A 19,211-nucleotide genomic window follows, 5' to 3' on the forward strand; every position below is an offset into this window, starting at 1 on the left:
AAGCGGGGGAGAGGAAAACGAGAGGCAAATGGCAAATAATGTCATGCGAGAGATAGGGATTGTGATGGGTACTTGGTATGTTGACTTTTGAGTAAGCCTCCCCGACAACAGCGCCAGAAATCCTTCTTGCTACGTCTGGAGCTTGCGTTGGTTTTCCTCGAAGAGGAGAGGATGATGGAGCATAGTAGCATAAGTATTTCCCTCAGTTTTTGAGAACCAAGGTATCAATCCAGTAGGAGGTCACGCGCAAGTCCCTGATACCTGCACAAAACGATAGCTACTCGCAACCAACGCGATTAGGGGTTGTCAATCCCTTCACGGTCACTTACGAGAGTGAGATCTGATAGAGATAATATTTTTGGTATTTTTGGTATAAAGATGCAAAGTAAAAAGTAAAATCAAAGCAAGTAAATAAAGCGATGGAGATTGATATGATGAGAATAGACCCGGGGGCCATAGGTTTCACTAGTGGCTTCTCTCCAGAGCATAAATATTCTACGGTGGGTGAACAAATTACTATTGAGCAATTGATAGAATTGAGCATAGTTATGAGGTTATCTAGGTATGATCATGTATATAGGCATCATGTCCGTGAAAAGTAGACCGAAACGATTCTGCATCTACTACTATTACTCCACTCATCGACCGCTATCCAGCATGCATCTAGAGTATTAAGTTAAAAATAGAGTAACGCCTTAAGCAAGATGACATGATGTAGAGGAATAAATTCATGCAATATGATAAATACCCCGTCTTGTTATCCTCGATGGCAACAATACAATACGTGCCTTGCTGCCCCTTCTGTCACTGGGTAAGGACACCGCAAGATTGAACCCAAAGCTAAGCACTTCTCCCATTGCAAGAACTACCAATCTAGTTGGCCAAACCAAACGGATATTTCGAAGAGACTTGCAAAGATAACTCAATCATACATAAAAGAATTCAGAGAAGATTCAAATATTATTCATAGATAAGCTGGATCATAAACCCACAATTCATCGGTCTCAACAAACACACGGCAAAAAGAAGATTACATCGAATAGATCTCCACGAGAGAGGGGGAGAACATTGTATTGAGATCCAAAAAGAGAGAAGAAGCCATCTAGCTACTAGCTATGGACCCGAAGGTCTGAAGTAAACTACTCACACTTCATCGGAGGGGCTATGGTGATGATGTAGAAGCCCTCCGTGGTAGATGCCCCCTCCGGCGGAGCTCCGGAACAGGCCCCAAGATGGGATCTCGTGGATACAGAAAGTTGCGGTGGTGGAATTAGGTTTTTGGCTCCTATTCTGATCGTTCGGGGATACGTAGGTATATATAGGAGGAAGGAGTACGTCGGTGGAGCTCCAAGGGGCCCACGAGGTAGGGGGGCGCGCCCAGGGGGGCGCCCTCCACCCTCGTGACCGCCTCTGGCGCTTCTTGGAGTAGGGTCCAAGTCTCCTGGGTCACATTCGGTTGGAAAATCACGATCCTGAAGGTTTCATTCCGTTTGGACTCCGTTTGATATTTTGTTTCTTCGAAATACTGAAAAAGGAAAAAAACAGCAATTCTGGGCTGGGCCTTCGGTTAATAGGTTAGTCCCAAAAACAATATAAAAGTGGAAAATAAAGCCCATTATAGTCCAAAACAATAGATAAAGTAGCATGGAGCAATCAAAAATTATAGATACGTTGGAGACGTATCACACACCTCGAGTACGTTGATTTCAATAGTGATGAAGATGACTTGTTAGGTGATGACGATTTACTTGTTGATAACTCTAGTGATGAATACTATTATGAAACGTCAATTAATCATGCTAATCAAGATAAAATGAATGATAATGATAAGGAGAAGATTGAGCTTGTAACTAAAGAACTAAACACTCTTAAGTTAGCTCATGAAACTATCTTAGAAGATCATCGAGAACTTTTAAGGGCTCATGAGAAGTTACGCTTTGAAAAGCTCAACCTTGAGCAAGAGCATGAGTTCTTAAAGGCAATCAATGATGATCTCCGTAAGAAAAGTTCTTCTTACATTGCCAAGCGTTTACTCTTATCAACTTATATGCCTCAAGTCAAGTCCATTAACAAGAACAAGAAAGATTCTTCCTCTAGTAGTAACAATGATCATGCTAAATCCAATATAGTTGCTTCTAGTAGTTCTCTTGATTCCACTAATGATTCTCTTAGCCAAGTTACACTTGAGCAAGAAAACAGCTTACTGAAGGGAATTATAGAGAAAGGTGTTTACAAGAGCCTTGCCGTGAGTAAGCAATTTGAGGAAATTGTACGCAAGCAAGGAAGACACCGGAAGAACCAAGGTGTTGGTTTTGAACCAAAGTTCAATGCCAATGGAGTTGAGTGGGAAGAAGATCAATATCCCAAGATGAAGTTTGTTCCTCAACAAGAGAAGTATGATCCTACTTCCTTCAAGGGGACACAAGCTCAAGATGATCTTCCACCACAAGACCACAAGCAAAAAGGCAAGGACAAGCTTCAAGAGGAAATTGATGCATTTGAAGAAGCTCCTAAGGCCTTGGTCAAGTGGGTTCCCAAGACAACGTCAAGTTTTAATTCATCAAGCACGACTACAACTCCAAGGATTCCCCTCAAGATGATGTGGATCCCGAAGAAGAAGAACTAGAGAGTTCTTGAGGGTGACTCCGCCAACATAATTCGCTCATATCATTTTGGCAACAACAAGTGCAATCAATTTCCACATCTTGCACTAGTTCAAGGAGTCACAAACCCTCTTTTTGGTAAGACAAGGGACAAAGTAACCTAATGCTTTCATGGACATCATCTTATGTGTGCATCATTCTATGTCTATGGATATCCTTGTTTGTTCCTTGTGGGACTAACCCGTGTAGGTATTGAAAGTGCAACTCACTCCAAAGGATTGCTCCAAATGATCTTCATCAACATTGAGAATCCAAATCTTCAACACCTACATGAAGTCATCATCGACGAAACCCAAGGTTAGTTCATCCCTCTAAGGGGGGATCTCACATCTAGGGGGAGCTTAACTCTAAGAATTGAGGCAAAGCAACTCTAATGGTGTGAACACATCAATGCATTATGTAAAACTGGTAACCCCACTTGAGCTTAAACGATGAGTATGACCTATGATCAAATGTTCTCATTTGACTCCTAAGTCAATATACTCATATATAGATGACCTAGTCATCGCCAATTGTTTGATAGATGCTAGAATTGGTTGTGCATGCTTTGCCACATATTTCATTTTCCTTTTTATTGTGTGAGCATGTTGGTTGCATATTTAACTCATTCGAGGACATCCACTTGTTGCTTTGATTGATTGGTTTCTTTTCTTTTGCCAAGTGGATGGACAAGAATGCCTAAGAACCTTCTCTAGCTATCTATGCTTTTCTTGTCTCAAGCTCTATTCATGCTACATCACAAAATTTGATCAAGTCAGATTCGAACCACTCTGTGTGAGGAGCACTAGGAGTCCCCAATTCGTCATAGACTTAAACTTCCAAAACTTCTTTGTGAGTTTCGGTCTGACCGATTCTTCCATTTCGGTCATACCGAGATCACTAAGTCGATCTAGTTTTAATCTCGGTGCAACCAATTTGAACATTTCGGTCACACCGAGTTGCTGTAACTGTCAACAGTTATGCATCTCGGTGCCACCGAGTTGTTCCACTCGGTCACACCGACAGGGTCGGGCTATATATACTCACGGGCAAAATTTTGGAAAACCTTCTCCAAACCCCTTCGCCCGCGCATAGCTCGCTCTGCCTCCAGGGTATCCGGATCGTCCTCCTCGTCGCCAGCCGCCTCCAGTCGCTGGTCTCCGCCGCCGTCAATGGAATTCGACCCCGCCGTTGCCGCCGTAGCGAGTTCATCGCCAAGCTAGGGGATGGACTCGATCACAGTGCTATCCCCGTCTGATTCCTAGCACATTGTGTTCATCATGATTCTTGCCACGATTGAAACGATTCAATCCAGTCAAAAAAAATCCTTAGATTAGAAGTGAATTGGAAATTTAGGGTTAGGTTTCCGCCGAAACCATCTTGGACCCACCGAGTTGTAGAACTCGGTTCCACCGATTCGGCTAAGGCCATTGCATAAGTGATTCTCGGTCTGACCGAGAATTGCAAATCGGTGTGACCGAGTTCAGGACTTTGTGAAACCCTAGCAATCTCGGTGCCATCGAACTGTGACTCGGTCTGACCGAGTTCACAAGTTTAGGTTCCAAAAGCTGCTTCGGTATCACCGAGTTTGCAAATCGGTTGATCCGAAATGCTTTCTGTGGAAAACTAAAATTAAGTTTTTGAATCAGTCTTTTGCAAAAAACCTCTGCATTTTGTGATGCTCATCCACTCTATCTCATCTATATCTATTCATAGGGTCTGTAGTTAGTATTTTCAATATGTCTGATCAAAGTGACAGCCAGAACCAGTCAGAGGGGCAGATTCACATGAGTGAGGGCACTAGTCCCTCTAGCACCTCAGGTGATGGCAGCAGGAGCACCCCAAGCAAATTGCCCAAAGCTGCCACCAGGGCCAGAAAGAAGAAAACCTCAGAATCTGAGGATGAAGACTATGTGGCAGTTGAGGATGAGGCCACTTCCAAGAAGAAAGTGCTCAGAAAGGAATATGGCACAGCTGCAACCACTAAGCCTGGTATGAAGATCAAAGTGCCTGCAAAGAGAACTCCCATGTCTAAAGCCAGAGCCTCTACTCAAGTACCAGAGACATCTGATCCCAAAGAGGCTGCTGCAGAAGGGAAGAAGAGAAGGAAAGGGTCAAGAAGACCATGGCCAGAGTTGTTGGACTGCCTTCCATGATGGAAGAGGAAGAGGAAGAAGAGGTTGTTGCACCAGCACCCAAGGCTCAAAAGCTTATGCGTGATGCTATTAGGTCAGGGGCTGCATCATCAAAGCCCAAAGAAGCACCCAAAGCTGCCTCCAAGCCCAAGACTGCACCTAAGAGGAATACCAGAAACATATATGCTACTGAGAAGAATAAGGCCCCAGTGCCTGAAGCTGTTGCTAAAGAAGAAGAAGATGAAGAACAAGTTCTGAGAAAGTTGAAGCCAAAGATTCCAGACCATAATGATGCTCCTCATGTGGCTGAGAACATGAAGCTAAGGAAGGATGCAGGACTTAGATAGTGGAGATTGTCTGATCCTTATGCTATCAGGAGAAGGACCGCTGTTGACTACAGGTTCCACACTAAGGAACAACAGGATTTCTATGAGACTGTGCTGCTGGACAAGAAACCAATTGTGTGTGACATGAGGTGTGTGGACTGGAAATGCATGAAGGAGAATGAGGAATACTATCCTGGAGTGTTTGACAGTTTCAGTGCTTGTGGAGTTGCAGACTTTGTTGGACAGAAGTTCACAAAGTGGAATGATGAGCTCATAATGCAATTCTATTCCACAGCACACTTCTATCCAGATGGCAGGATAGTATGGATGTCTGAAGGTACAAGGTACCAGTCTACAATTGAAGAATGGGAAAATCTGATAAATGCACCAAAGGAGAATGAAGATGACTTGGATGTCTATGCCAAGAAGAAGAAGGGTCGCAATTCTATGGAACACATGTACAAAGAGATCCCAGATAAAGCTCTTGAAACTCACAAGTTTGGATCTGTACATTTCCTTCTGTCAGGACTGCCAACCATCAACTGGATCCTCAGGCATACTCTCTTGCCCAAGTCAGGTGACCACAACATGATCAGAGGCCATGCTATAAATCTGATACACATATTTGATGTGCCTCAAAAGTTCAAGGTCATGAGCCTCATAGTTGAGACTATCAAGAGGACAGCAGCTGACCAGAAGAGAAGCTGTGGGTATGCCCCACAAATCCAGGAGGTGATCAACTTCAAGATGGGCATAGGAACATACTTGTTGGATAAGGAACACTTTGCTATCTATCCAGATTTTGAGGAGAACCAAGTGGTTATGAATGAAGATGAACCATCTTCTGTGCATGCTCAAGAAAAGAAGGAAAAAGCAAGGACAGAGAAGGCTACCAAGATGCCAACAAAGGAAGAGGCATCTCAGTACTTTTTGAAGAGCAAACAAGATCAACTAGGATACTTGATTGCATCCACTCTAAGGATTGAGAAAGGGCTGACCACCTTGACTCAAGACCAGGAGAGCCTGGAGAGGATCATGGAGCAGAAGTTCTATGACTTGGATGTGAAGGTGACTGAGATCCAGTTTGTTGTTGAGCAGCTTCAGGATGATATGTAGGAGAGGAAGGCAATACAACCACAGATGCATTTGCCAGAGTGCCTAGAGCTCAGAGATCAGCTGCAGTGCTAGTGACAGACACCAGAGCCACTTCATCTGCACCAGCTACAGGTCCTACAGCTCCAGTGCAACCATCTCAAGCACCTACACCTCCAGCTCCATCCACATCGACCGAAGCTTTCGTCCTTGGCGTCATATCTACACCACCATATCAAGATCAAGCATGAGAGTCGATCTAGCACTATGCATTTTCTACGAACTTTTTGGTAACTTGTTGCCAGAGGGGGAGAAAAATGTATAGATCATAGGCTTCGAGAGAGTGTTGTTTTTGTTCTCTCTTGCTTTGGTGGTTAAACTTTATTTGCTTTTGCTTGCTTGAGATACCACTTTATTTCCTGTGTGATACAATGATGATCATGTGTTTGATCATATGCTACATTTATGCTTGTTCGATGACATTATCCCATCTATCTCTATTTGATCATTCACTTTGCTTGGTGATGAGTGCATGTATTCAATCTTTATTATTTTGAGCGCACCGCCAAGATGTATGTGACATGGAAGAGTAACCCATGAGCCTAACTCTTTGTGCATTTGCAGTCCAAAGCAAATCTTAAACTATGCACAAATTTAGGGGGAGATCTTGCTTATCACATACTTCTCAAAGCGACGATGTTTTTCAATCTCATTATCATTTGTCGAAGCTTTGATCTATATGTTGTCATCAATTACCAAAAAGGGGGAGATTGAAAGTGCAACTATCCCTGGGTGGTTTTGGTAATTCCTAACAACATATAGCTCATTGAGCTAACATCATTCCAAGATGAACATTTCAGGAAAAGCTCAATGAATGGCATGGCATGGATAAGGAAAGTGGATCCATCAAAATACTAAGGATAAAAGGATTGGCTCAAGCTCAAAAGCTCAAGACTCTACATTTTATATTTTAGTGATCCAAGATCACATTGAGTCTATAGGAAAAGTCAATACTATCAAGGAGGGATGAGGTGTTGTTTAATGAGTTTCTTGCTCCACAGTGCTTAGTGATATTCTCCAAAAACCCTCAACTACTTTCTCATATCCACATATGACCCAAACCAAAAGTCAAACTCAGCTCCACCAATTCTTTCTACCCGGAGCCACCGAGTTTAGATGTCATAGCCACTGCCACAAACCCTAGGCAAATCGGTCTCACCGATAGGGATCTTGGTCTCACCGAGATGGGATTGTAATCTCTCTGTTTCCCTTCGTAACGCTTCGGTCTCACCAAGATTACGTTATGCCCTAACCCTAACCATATCAGTCATACCGAGTTGCATGTCGGTCCCACCGAAAACCCTAACGATCACTAGGTTTACTAAATCGGTCTGACCGAGTTTGTTGATTCGGTCCCACCGAGATTGGTAAATTGTGTGTAACGGTTAGATTTTGTGTGGAGGCTATATATACCCCTCCACCTCCTCTTCATTCGTGGAGAGAGCAATCAGAACAAACCTACACTTCCAACTTACCATTTCTGAGAGAGAACCACCTACTCATGTGTTGAGGCCAAGATACTCCATTCCTACCATATGAATCTTGATCTCTAGCCTTCCCCAGTTGCTTTCCACTCAAATCTTCTTTCCACCAAATCCAAATCCTGTGAGAGAGAGTTGAGTGTTGGGGAGACTATCATTTGAAGCACAGAGCAAGGAGTTCATCATCAACATACCATTTGTTACTTCTTGGAGAGTGGTGTCTCCTAGATTGGGTAGGTGTCACTTGGGAGCCTCCGACAAGATTGTGGAGTTGGACCAAGGAGTTTGTAAGGGCAAGGAGATTGCCTACTTCGTGAAGATCTACCGCTAGTGAGGCAAGTCCTTCGTGTGCGACGGCCATGGTGGGATAGACAAGGTTGCTTCTTCATGGACCCTTCGTGCGTGGAGCCCTCCGTGGACTCGCGCAGCCATTACCCTTCGTGGGTTGAAGTCTCCATCAACGTGGATGTACAATAGCACCACCTATCAGAACCACGACAAAAACATCCACTGTCTCCAATTGCGTTTGAATTCTCCAAACCCTTCCCTTTACATTCTTGCAAGTTGCATGCTTTAGTTTCCGCTGCTCATATACTCTTTGCATGCTTGCTTGAATTGTGTGAAGATTGCTTGACTTGTGCTAAGATAGCTAAAATCTGCCATAGACTAAAATTGGGAAAAGGATAAGTTTTTAATTGGTCAAGTAGTCTAATCACCCCCCTCTAGACATACTTCCGATCCTACACATGGACTGCCCATGCTGCGCAGCCTGCCCAAGGTGACCTCAACCACACGCCTCAGGCAGCCCACGCTTCACAGAACACTGCGGGGCGCGGTCGACGCGGTCAAGCGCCGCTTGCCCTCACCATGTGGCAAGTATGATCAGTAGCAAGGGCCTCAAACCACGCCGCGGACACAACACCGCACACCTGACGGGAGCAGGCGAACATGAAGGCCGCACTCATGGTGGCACAAGAAGTGCTATGGTGCAGGCTGCAGGAAAGCAGCCACGACGTGCTGCTGGAGCGCGTCGCTAAGCTCCTGGATGCCGCTGCTTCAGGGGCACCTCCATTCTGCGTCCAGCTTCCACCCCAGGCCCCGGGCGGATCACATGGCGGGCCCATCCGTGCCTGCACGCCCCCAAGCTATCGGCGTTCTGGGAACGGGGGTACCCAGACTTGCCTGCCTGCGGCCTGTAGCGTGGCTCAAGGAGTGGCCCAGTATGGCCTACCTGGCGTGCCAAATGTCGGATTTCGGGTTCCGGCAGACCCTCATGGTTCGAACTCTGGGGTGCATGCGGAGATCACACCTCCTACCTACCTACCTCTTGTCGCCTCGCAAAGATCTAAACTACACGAAGAACAACACAAGAGGAACGAGGTTTATATTAGTTCAGGCCACCATTGTGGTGTAATACCCTACTCTAGTTTGTGGTGTGGTGGATTGCCTCAGGGGCCGATGATGAACAATACAAGGAAGAACTGCCTCGCGAGGGGAGGAGCTCTTGTGGTGGTGGTGGTGGCTAATGTTTGAATCGCCCTACCCTCTCTCTCTCTCTCGATGGATAGATCGATGGATCTCCCGATGCCCCTACTCTTGTGGTGGCTAGTTCTATTTATAGAGCAAGGCCCTGGTCCTCTTCCCAAATATTGAGCGGGAAGGGCGCCAACAATTGGCCATTTTGATGGGGAACATCTAGTACACTTATCCTAACTAAAGTTGATCCTCGCCTGCCAAAGACTCTGATGGTGACGCCGGCTTGGGCTCCACGATGACCTCCATCCTGCCGTTCTGCTGGTCTTGGTCTTGTTGCACCAAAATGGTTGCCTTTGCTTGATACTCTTGCCTGCGCTCGCCCCCTTTGCACCAAAGAGGAAACAAGGACTCTGTGCAGGCCGGCGCCCGCTTGGCGCCCGCCTGGCTTCGGTCATCATGGCTTACGTCATGGGCACCTCTTGAGGTACCCCGCCTTGATCTCTCTGCCTCCTCGTGAGCCAGCCTAACGAGGCCGTGCCTGAGGAAGCTTCCTGTCGTCCGCCCCGTGAGGCTTGGCCCCTCGTGAGGGTCTTGAACATGTGTTGATGAAGATGGGCTGTACTGGGCCACTCCTTGAGCTACGCCGCAGGCCACAAACAGGCAAGTCTGGGTACCCCCGTTCCCAGAACACCGACAGTAGCCCCCGGGCCCAAGGCGCGCCTGGACTTGGCTTAGCAGAGAAGCGAAGGGGCAAGTGCGAAGCGCCGCGGGCGCCATCAGCCTGTGGCCTTGGGCGCCGCGTGGCGGTTGATTGGACATGGGCATCCCTGCTTCCCATGACGCCTCGGCAACTGCACGGATTGACTAGTGAGCGGTACCCGGCCAGGCTTACCTCCTTTGCCTCCTCCAGTCATTGCCCAGATCCCCTTTCTCGCTCTCATCCTTCTTGCTTCTGAAATCCCCAGATCTACTCCAACCCTGCATCCTAGCAAGGCATGGCGCCTCGCTAGACCCCGGCCGGAGCTTGGTACTCGCCGGCTTTGGATTCTCCGAATGTGTCGGAGAAGAACCTTGCCAGGACGCGCCAAATGATGGCGGTGCAAGGCAACGGCGGGGCGGCCGCGCTCAAGGTTGGCTCCGCCCTTCCTGAGGACAATGGAAGCACCTTCTACCCGCTCTTCGTGAGCGCCATCGCCGCCGGTCTGGTGCCTCCCTTTTCTGAGTTCTTCTTTTCTGTTCTTCGCCATTGCAACATGCAAGCTCTGCACCTCCATCCCAACTCTGTTCTTCTCCTGGCGATTTTTGCCTACTACTGCGAGGCTCATGTTGGGGTAAGTCCCTCAGTGGCCTTGCTGCGCCATTACTTTTACCTCCGGGTTTCTCGCGGCCCCATCACTGCGTGCGCGAGCTTCGTTGCGTACTCCAGCTCGAATGCTATCTCGAAGCCCGGGAAGAGGATTGAAGGCTTCCGGAGCAAGTGGGTCATGGTGGATGCTGGGCGTATCCACCCCCGGCTGATCCTGCCCACGAGGCAGCCCGAGGCCGTCGACGCTTGGTCTCACACGGAGCTCATCGATCCCCGCGCGAAGCCAGTGCTAGAGGATGGACGCGGACCTATGGCCGGGCAGTATGGTGACGACGAAGCTGACATGGGCATCGCTCCTGAGGGAGTTCCTGGAGCACCGGGTGGCTCCGCTTCGGGAACACTCGCTCCCGCTGTGGAGGCTTCGCCCGAGCCCCCTAGTCTTGGCCGACGAAGATCTGGCCGCGGTCCTCCAATCCTTGGTTGGGGGAGACGTGGCAAGATTGGAGGGTGCTCCTGTACCCCTGTTCCTTCGGGATGATTGGGAGCAGGTGGTGAACTCCATGCCTGCTTTCAATGGGGACGGGCCTGTGCCCGCGGAGGTTCCTGAGGACCTGGCGGCCCGGACGACGGTGAACGTGTCCTCCAGCGACTCCGGCAGAGAGGATGAAGAAGAGGGGTAGGAAGAGGAGCCTGATTCCGAGGTGACCGACGGGGAGTCGAGAGAGCCCCTCCCTCGGCTCAGGTCCCGCGCCCTTCGCCACGTGCCGCTTAGATACGCTGGAGTAGGTGTTGGGGGCGAAGAAGATCGAGCTGGACGGTAAGGAGCGGTTCCTGGCCGAGGAACGCGTGGCCTTCGCAAAGCTGGAGGAGAAAGCTCGCGCCTTGCTGAAGACGCTTTATGATAGCGCACTGGAGAGCCCGCTGGCCGGCACCAAGGACGACCCCGCCAAGTTGCTTCCCTTCCTGGTCCGCGCCCTTGAAGATGTCTCCATCGGCCTTGGCCCCACGGCTAAGGCTGAGGCGCGTGTCCTTTCTTCTGCAGCACTGATGCGCGTCTTCACCCACATCTACCTTCATGACCCCAACGTTGACCTTAACAGCCTGCTGGAACCTATGAGCGGCGAGCTTGCCGTTGCCGCTGCTGAGGCTGTGAAGGGTCGAGCGGAGGCTTTGCTGGCGAGGTTCCGTGCCTTCAGCACCAAGCCAAAGCGAGGTGCTACCGATCCTGAGGCTCCATGAGGCGAAGCCGCCCAGCTCAGCTCCGTCGCCAGCGATGGCACTGCCGGAAAGTAACCCCTTCGCGGCTCCTATCCTGCTTTTAGCTCCTGCAACATGCATCATGCCTCATGGAGGCATTTAAACTTGTGTTTGACGTTGTGAAAACAATCTATGGACTGTAATATTTGCTTTTGAATTCCTTGAGATTTGCATTTTTCCTTCCTACCTGCTTGTGTTCTACGTCGGCAGAGCCCGGCCCAGCGCATACCTCAGCCGCCGTTAGCCCCTACCGGAAACCAGGACGGGACCAAGGAGTGAGGGGCTACGTGACTAGTTAGGCTCCTGAGTCACGATGCTCAGGAGTCCCCCTTGACGCGCGAATAGCAAGTAGGGAGGGGAGATGTATGAGTAAATTTACCGTTCTACGTCGGCAGAGCCTGGCCCCACGCATACCTCAACTGTTGTTAGCCTTTCGGAACTAAGGGGTGAGGGTCTACGTGACCGGTTAGGCTCCTGAGTCGTGATGCTCAGGAGTCCCCCTTGATGCGCGAATAGCAAGTTGGGAGGGGAGATGTATGAGTAAATTTACCGTTCTACATCGGCAGAGCCCGGCCTCGTGCATACCTCAACCGCCGTTAGCCTTTCGGAACTAAGGGGTGAGGGGCTACGTGACCAGTTAGGCTCCTGAGTCGCGATGCTCAGGAGTCCCCCTTGACATTCGAACGACCTTCGTACCTTGGCTCCGCTCAGGGAGAGACGTGCGACGAACCAGCCCCGAGGGGCCTGGCTGGGTGGTGTGCGTCTGGGCCTGACCCAGGCGTAGCCCCCGTGCCCAGCCCCCTCGCGCAGCACTCCCGAGGGGAGGCGTTACGATGAGGCCGAACACTGAGCTCTGGGCTTCCTGAGATTGATGTGGCCAGGGGCCACCCTCAGTTGTTTATCACCAGCACGGAGCATAGTGCTTCCGTATGTGTACGGGCATAGCCGCTCCTTGGCAGTGTCGTCAGCCAGCACGGAGCATGGTGCTTCCACTAGTGCGTGGGAGGGGGCTCCCCTCTGGGAGGAGCCCCCAGGGCGTGTACAGCCCCGCCCTAACACGTTGCTGGCACGGTAGGGCTTGGCGAGGTGTATCTGGGCACCCGTGAGCCAGCGCGGGACTCACGGGGCCCTACCTCAAGGCGGGTTGCGTCTGGCTCTGGGCCTTTACTTGTAATGTGCTCCTGCAAATTTGGTTAGATGCCGACGCTCTACGTCCTCGGGTCCCGGCCCTCGAGCGAGCTCAACCATCGCTGGTATGCCAGGTCGCGATGCCGTGGACAAGGCCAGGAGGTGAGGGCTGGAGAGCCAGTAAGAGTCCATGAGTCGCGATGCTCAGGTACCCCCCCCCTTTAACGTGCAAGCAGCCGACATGAAGGAAGAAGGGTGCCGCCACAAGTATCAAGTAATGATCATGGTGGGTCAAACGCATGACCCGAATAAATGCGAGAGGGATACATGCCACTGGGTTAGGCCCGAGTGGCTTGGGGATAATGCAGCCCGAGGGGCACCCCTAATAAAGTAAGCTAAAAACATGAACAAAAGGGGTACATGCCGCAGGGGCGGACCCACGCAGCCTGGGAATGATGCAGCCCTGAGGGCGCTCCCAGCTGAAAATGAAACTCGAAGGATGTCACCTGATGATGTTGAAGATGAAGGGGTGCTGAAGTAGCGAACAACGTGCACTGCGGAAGCCGATCTTTACGAGCCCCCAGGCCCAGGAGCCTCGGGAGGATCCGGAGGTGCTGGCGGATCCTCGCGGACCATCTCCATCTCTACTAGGACTGCGAAATGCATGGACGCTTGAGCCTCTAGGATGCTCCTCATGAGGCGCTGACGCACGACAGCCGCGTTCGGCAAGCCGTAAGGCATGCGAACATAGCTGTGGGGTGGAACTTCGTAGCGTCCCATGCGTGAGGGCCAGAGGCGCTCCTGAGAGGCGGCTCAGTTGAGCCCTGGTATGTCGATCCAGACGCGCAGCCCACCATCCTCGCCCGGACGGGGAGCTACGGCGGGTAAGCGGCGGCTGCCACTCATGACTCTTGACTCCTGCAGCTCCCGAATGATCTCGCTGACAAACTCCTGAGGGTTTGGCCCTCCTTGCCTTGCTCCTCCCTGAGGGAAACGTGCTTTCAAACACACCTCCAAGTGGTGCCCGGGCGCCTACCTCGTGATCTTAGCAAAGTCGATGGCCCTCCAGGAGAGAGCCCCCAAGCCTTGCTCGAGGAGGGCGCCGGGCGCGCCTTCCTATGCGACAGAAGGAGGCGCCCCCTAAACGGGCACGGACCCTGAGGGGCTTGCCTCCCGAGGGTTCGGACCAGGCGATGTCTTCTTGTTCTTTGGGACTGCCTCGGGAAGCCTTCCGCTCCTGTGATCTGGGTCTTCAATTGACGCGGCTTGAAAAGCACGCTCCAGAGAACACACAACATCTCTCTCTTCACAAGGCACCGTGATGACTCCACCGCTTCCGGGCATCTTGAGGACATTGTAACCGTGATGAGTCACGGCCATGAACTTGGCCAGGGCTGGGTACCCGAGGATGGCATTGTACGGCAGGTGAATGTGCGCGAGGTCGAAGTCAATGAGCTCGGTGCGGTAGTTGTCGCGCTTCCCAAAGGTAACAGGAAGGCAGACCTGCCCTATCGGAACCGTGGAACCATCAATGACTCCTGAGAATGGCTTGGTTGGCTGAAGCTGATTGTATGGCACTTGGAGATTGTTGAATGTCCCGATGGACAAGACATTGAGCCCTGCTCCGCCATCGATGAGGGTCCTGGTGACATGAACGTTGCTGATGATTGGGGAACAAAGCATCAGGAGGACTCCGGCTGTGGCTGCGCACTTGAGCTGATCCACTGAGCTGAACATGATGGCGCACGCTGACCACCTGAGGGGGCATGTGGCCTCGAGCTTGGGGAGGACTGCATTCACTTTGCGAGCAAACTTCTTGAAGATGCACTGAGAGGCTGGGGCCTAAGCGCCGCCCAGAATGCAAGCGATTGCGCGCGTCTCCTGGAAGCCCCCAGCCCCCTCGTCCTGATGATGGCCTTCATTCCTCCTCGGCTGTGGTGGCAGAGGAGGGAGGCCTGCATTGCCTTGTGGGCGATCCTCGCGAGGCTGATCCCTCCATCCTCCCTCGCGAGGCTGGTCCTGCCAGTGGTCCTCGCGAGGTCGGTCATGCCACCCTTGGCGAGGGCCACGGTCTTCCCATCGTCCTCCACCTCTTCCTCCTCCTCGGCCATAGCCCCGGTCGTAGCGCTCGGGGTGTCGGCCGGCACGCACGTCCCGCACGGCCCTGAGCTCTTGACATTCGTTGGTGTGGGTGTGGAGGTCGTGGTACACGCAGTACCGGCTGCCCTTGGATGACTCGGGCCGATCCCTGCCTCGCTTGGTGTCCAGCTCTGCTACAAGCACGGCAGCCCCCTTGCGATTCACGTCCTTGACCTTTGGCTTCTTCTCTTCTAGGTCGGTAGCCGGCAGCTCGAGGAGGGAAAGCGACCTTCCTCAGCCCTGGCGCACTTGGTCGCCAAGTTGAACAGCTCCAGGGAGGTGCACAGTTCTTCATGGATCGCAAGCTCCTCTTTCATCTTGACGTCACACACGCCGTCGGAGAAGGCTGAGATGATGGCCTCCTCAGACACCTTGGGGATCTTAAGGTGAGCGTTGTTGAAATGTTGGAAGAACTTTTGCAGGGTCTCTCCTGGCTACTGCTTGATGCGGCGCAAGTCGCGCATGGCCGGGGGCCGGTCGCGGGTGCCTTGGAAGTTGGCAATGAATCGGGTGCGCATCTCGTCCCAGGAGGAAATCGTGCCAGGAGCCAGGTTCAGGAGCCAGGTGCGGGCACCGACCTTGAGCGCCATGGGGAACTAGTTTGCCATGACCTTCTCATCCCCGTTGGCGGCTTCAATGCCCAGCTCATAGAGCTGGAGGAACTCCACAGGGTCAGCCGTGCCATCGTAGCGCGGGGGCAGATCTGGCTTGAACTTGCCCGGTCAGGCCACGCTGCGCAGCTCGGCGGTGAAGGCACGGTAGCCTGTAGTGTCCACGGGAGGCCTTTGGTAATGGAGAGCTTGATCTTGGAAGTCTCCGTGCGCAGCTGCCGGGGGTAGCATGGGGTCTTGGCACGCTGGAGTAGGAGCGCGGTCGTGACGGGCCGGTGCGGGGAGCAAACGTGTAGCTTCTTGGGGACGAGGGATCTCTTGGCAGCTCTTCTCTTGCTATGCTGGCGCCGGACGGAGTGGGTTCCGTCCAGGGGCCACGCGCCTTGGGGCCAAGGCGCCTTCTTGAGGGGGAGGCGGCTGAGGAGCCCCGGGAGCTTCGTCGCCCGTGCAGGGGGGGGGGGCGATGCAGCGAGAGGGATGGCGCAGGGGAGCCCCCAGCGGCGCAGACGAGCTCGGTGAAGCGGGCGAGCCACTCATCATAGAGTTCGTCGATGGGACGGTAGTGCAGGAGCTCCCGCGCCAGGAGCAGCACGGCGTGTGCGTCCGCAGGAGCGCGATGGGGGTGGGACGAGGAACCGGCTGGAGTCAGCAATGGGGTGGCGGTGCGGCCTTCTCGCCGCACCGAAGGATGCAGGGACCACACCTGCTGCTCGTTCCCCGTCGGGCCGGTGGCGGCGTTGACGGCAGGCGACGGGGAACGGTGGCGGCATCCGCCGACGGGGGCCGTCTGGGCGACGTGAGTGGCGAGAGCGGCCCGACGCTCGGCACGGGCTCGACGAGCGTCTGACATGGATGCGACAGGCGGCGAAACACAGGGCGGCAGAAGGCGGATTCCGGTGCACCCCTACCTGGCGCGCCAAATGTCGGATTTCGGGTTCGAACTCTAGGGTGCGCGCGGAGATCACACCTCCTACATACCTACGTGTCGTCGCCTCGCAAGGATCTAAACTACACGAAGAATAACACAAGAGACACGAGGTTTATACTAGTTCGGGCCACCATTGTGGTGTAATACCCTACTGTAGTTTGTGGTGTGGTGGATTGTCTCAGGGGCTGATGATGAACAATACAAGGAAGAACTGCCTCGCGAGGGGAGGTGTTCTTGTGGTGGTGGTGGTGGTGGCTAAGGTTTGAATCGCCCTACCCTCTCTCTCTCAATGGATAGATCGATGGATCTCTAGATGCCCCTACTCTTGTCGTGGCTAGTCCTACTTATAGAGCAAGGCCCTGGTCCTCTTCCCAAATATTGAGCGAGAAGGGTGTCAACAATTGGCCATTTTGAAGGGGAACATCTAGTACACTTCTCCTGACTAAAGTCAGTCCTCGCTTGCCAAAGACTCTGACGGTGACGCCGGCTTGGGCTCCATGATGACCTCCATCCTGCCGTTCTGCTGGTCTTAATCTTGTTGCAACGAAATGGTTGCCTTTGCTTGATACTCTTGTCTGCGCTTGTCCCCTTTGCACCAAAGAGGAAACAAGGACTCTGCGCAGGCCGGCGCCCGCCTGGCGCCCGCCTGGCTTCGGTCGTCATGGCTTGCATCATGGGCACCTCGTGAGGTACCCCACCTTGATCTCTCCGCCTCCTCGCGAGCCAGCCTGATGAGGCCGTGCCTGAGGAAGCATCCTGTCGTCCTCCCCGTGAGGCTTGGCCCCTCGCGAGGGTCTTGAACATGTGTTGATGAAGATGGGCCGTACAGGGCCACTCCTTGAGCCACACCGCAGGGCGCAGGCAGGCAAGTCTGGGTACCCCCATTCCCAGAACGCCGACACATGTCTACCTCAAGGCTTCATGAACACCAGCTTGGCCGTCAGCACCAGGCAACAAGCTGCGGCATCACCGCCCTTGGTAAGCGAGGGCATGCGCATGGCTGCCTACGGCCCGGACGGGCCGTTGTCCTACCATCCCCAAGATGGTGCTTCAAGCCAAACTGCGTGGAGCGTGGGGCACTACGGGGAAGCCTTTGGGGCGGCGACCCCGGAGGCTTATGTGCCCCACATGGTGGATCGGTAATACGCACTAGAAGAAGACCACGGCTCGTTCCTCGGGACAGTCTGGGAGGAAGAGACGCTAGAAGTCGAGCCCTTTCAGGAGCCTCAAGGAAGCCTCGCCAACCGCGCCGGCGGCAGCAGCTATCGGGTACCGCTAATCCCTCAGGAGCAAGCTTATGCTAACCATGGGTCGCAGGAAGTCCAGGTCACTGCAGCGGAAGGCTACCCCAGTGCGGCAGCCTCCCTCCCCTCAGGAGGAGGGCACTGGGGGCTGCAGGAGAGGGGCCGGGAGCAAGGCCCCTGTCGGTGTCAAAACCGGCGGATCTCGGGTAGGGGGTCATGAACTGTGCGTCTAGGCGGATGGTAACAGGAGACAAGTGACACGATGTTTTTACCCAGGTTCGGGCCCTCTCGATGGAGGTAAAACCCTACTCCTGCTTGATTAATATTGATGATATGGGTAGTACAAGAGTGGATCTACCACGAGATCAGAGAGGCTAAACCCTAGAAGCTAGCCTATGGTATGATTGTTGTTCGTCCTATGGGCTAAACCTCTCCAGTTTATATAGACATCGGAGAGGGCTAGGGTTACACAGAGTCGGTTACAATGGGAGGAGATCTTCATATCGTATCGCCAAGCTTGCTTTCAACGCCAAGGAAAGTCCCATCCGGACACGGGACGGAGTCTTCAATCTTGTATCTTCATAGTCCGGGAGTCCGGCCAAAGGTCATAGTCCGGCCATCCGGACACCCCCTAATCCAGGACTCCCTCAGTAGCCCCTGAACCAGGCTTCAATGACGATGAGTCCGGCGCGCAAATTGTCTTCAGCATTGCAAGACGGGTTCCTCCTCCGAATACTTCATAGAAGATGTTGAACACCAGGATAGTGTCCGGCTCTGCAAAAATAAGTTCCACATACCACCGTAGAGAGAATAATATCCGCACAAATCTAATCTGTTGACGTATTCCGCAGCGTGACATCACGCCACGGCCAAGCCTTTATTCGAATCATTTTACTGTTCCACCTCAGCGCGTTTAGCGAGGTGGTTTCCTTGGCATGTCTTGTCAAAGCAGAGATCGTGTCCCCTTATTCCGGGATTCTCATCAATACGGGCATGGGTAACCCACCCGCGCCATTAACCGCGGCGCTTGGGAGATAAGCGAGTTTTATTAGGTCGGTGGGGGCTCGTAGTTTCGGCCTTCCATATAAGGGGATAAGAATCTACCCTTTCCATTTACGCCTTCTTCCTCCTTTGGTTGTTCGTCCCTGCATGCTCGAGCTCTAACGACCAAGCCCGCACTTCCCACCTCAACCTTCTCCAATCATGCCCGGAGCGGGAGGTAGATGGATGGCCTCCTCCGTCACGGAGGGGCAAATCAAAAAGCTAAGGAAGGCCGGATACCTGTCTGACAACATCGCGCACCGGCTTCCAGATGTGGGGCAACTCATCCCCACACCCAGGCCCATGAGAGGGTTGTTTTTCTTCCCCATTTCCTCCGCGGACTGG

Source organism: Triticum dicoccoides, chromosome 4B (assembly GCF_002162155.2).
Source record: "Triticum dicoccoides isolate Atlit2015 ecotype Zavitan chromosome 4B, WEW_v2.0, whole genome shotgun sequence".
Taxonomy (NCBI): domain Eukaryota; kingdom Viridiplantae; phylum Streptophyta; class Magnoliopsida; order Poales; family Poaceae; genus Triticum; species Triticum dicoccoides.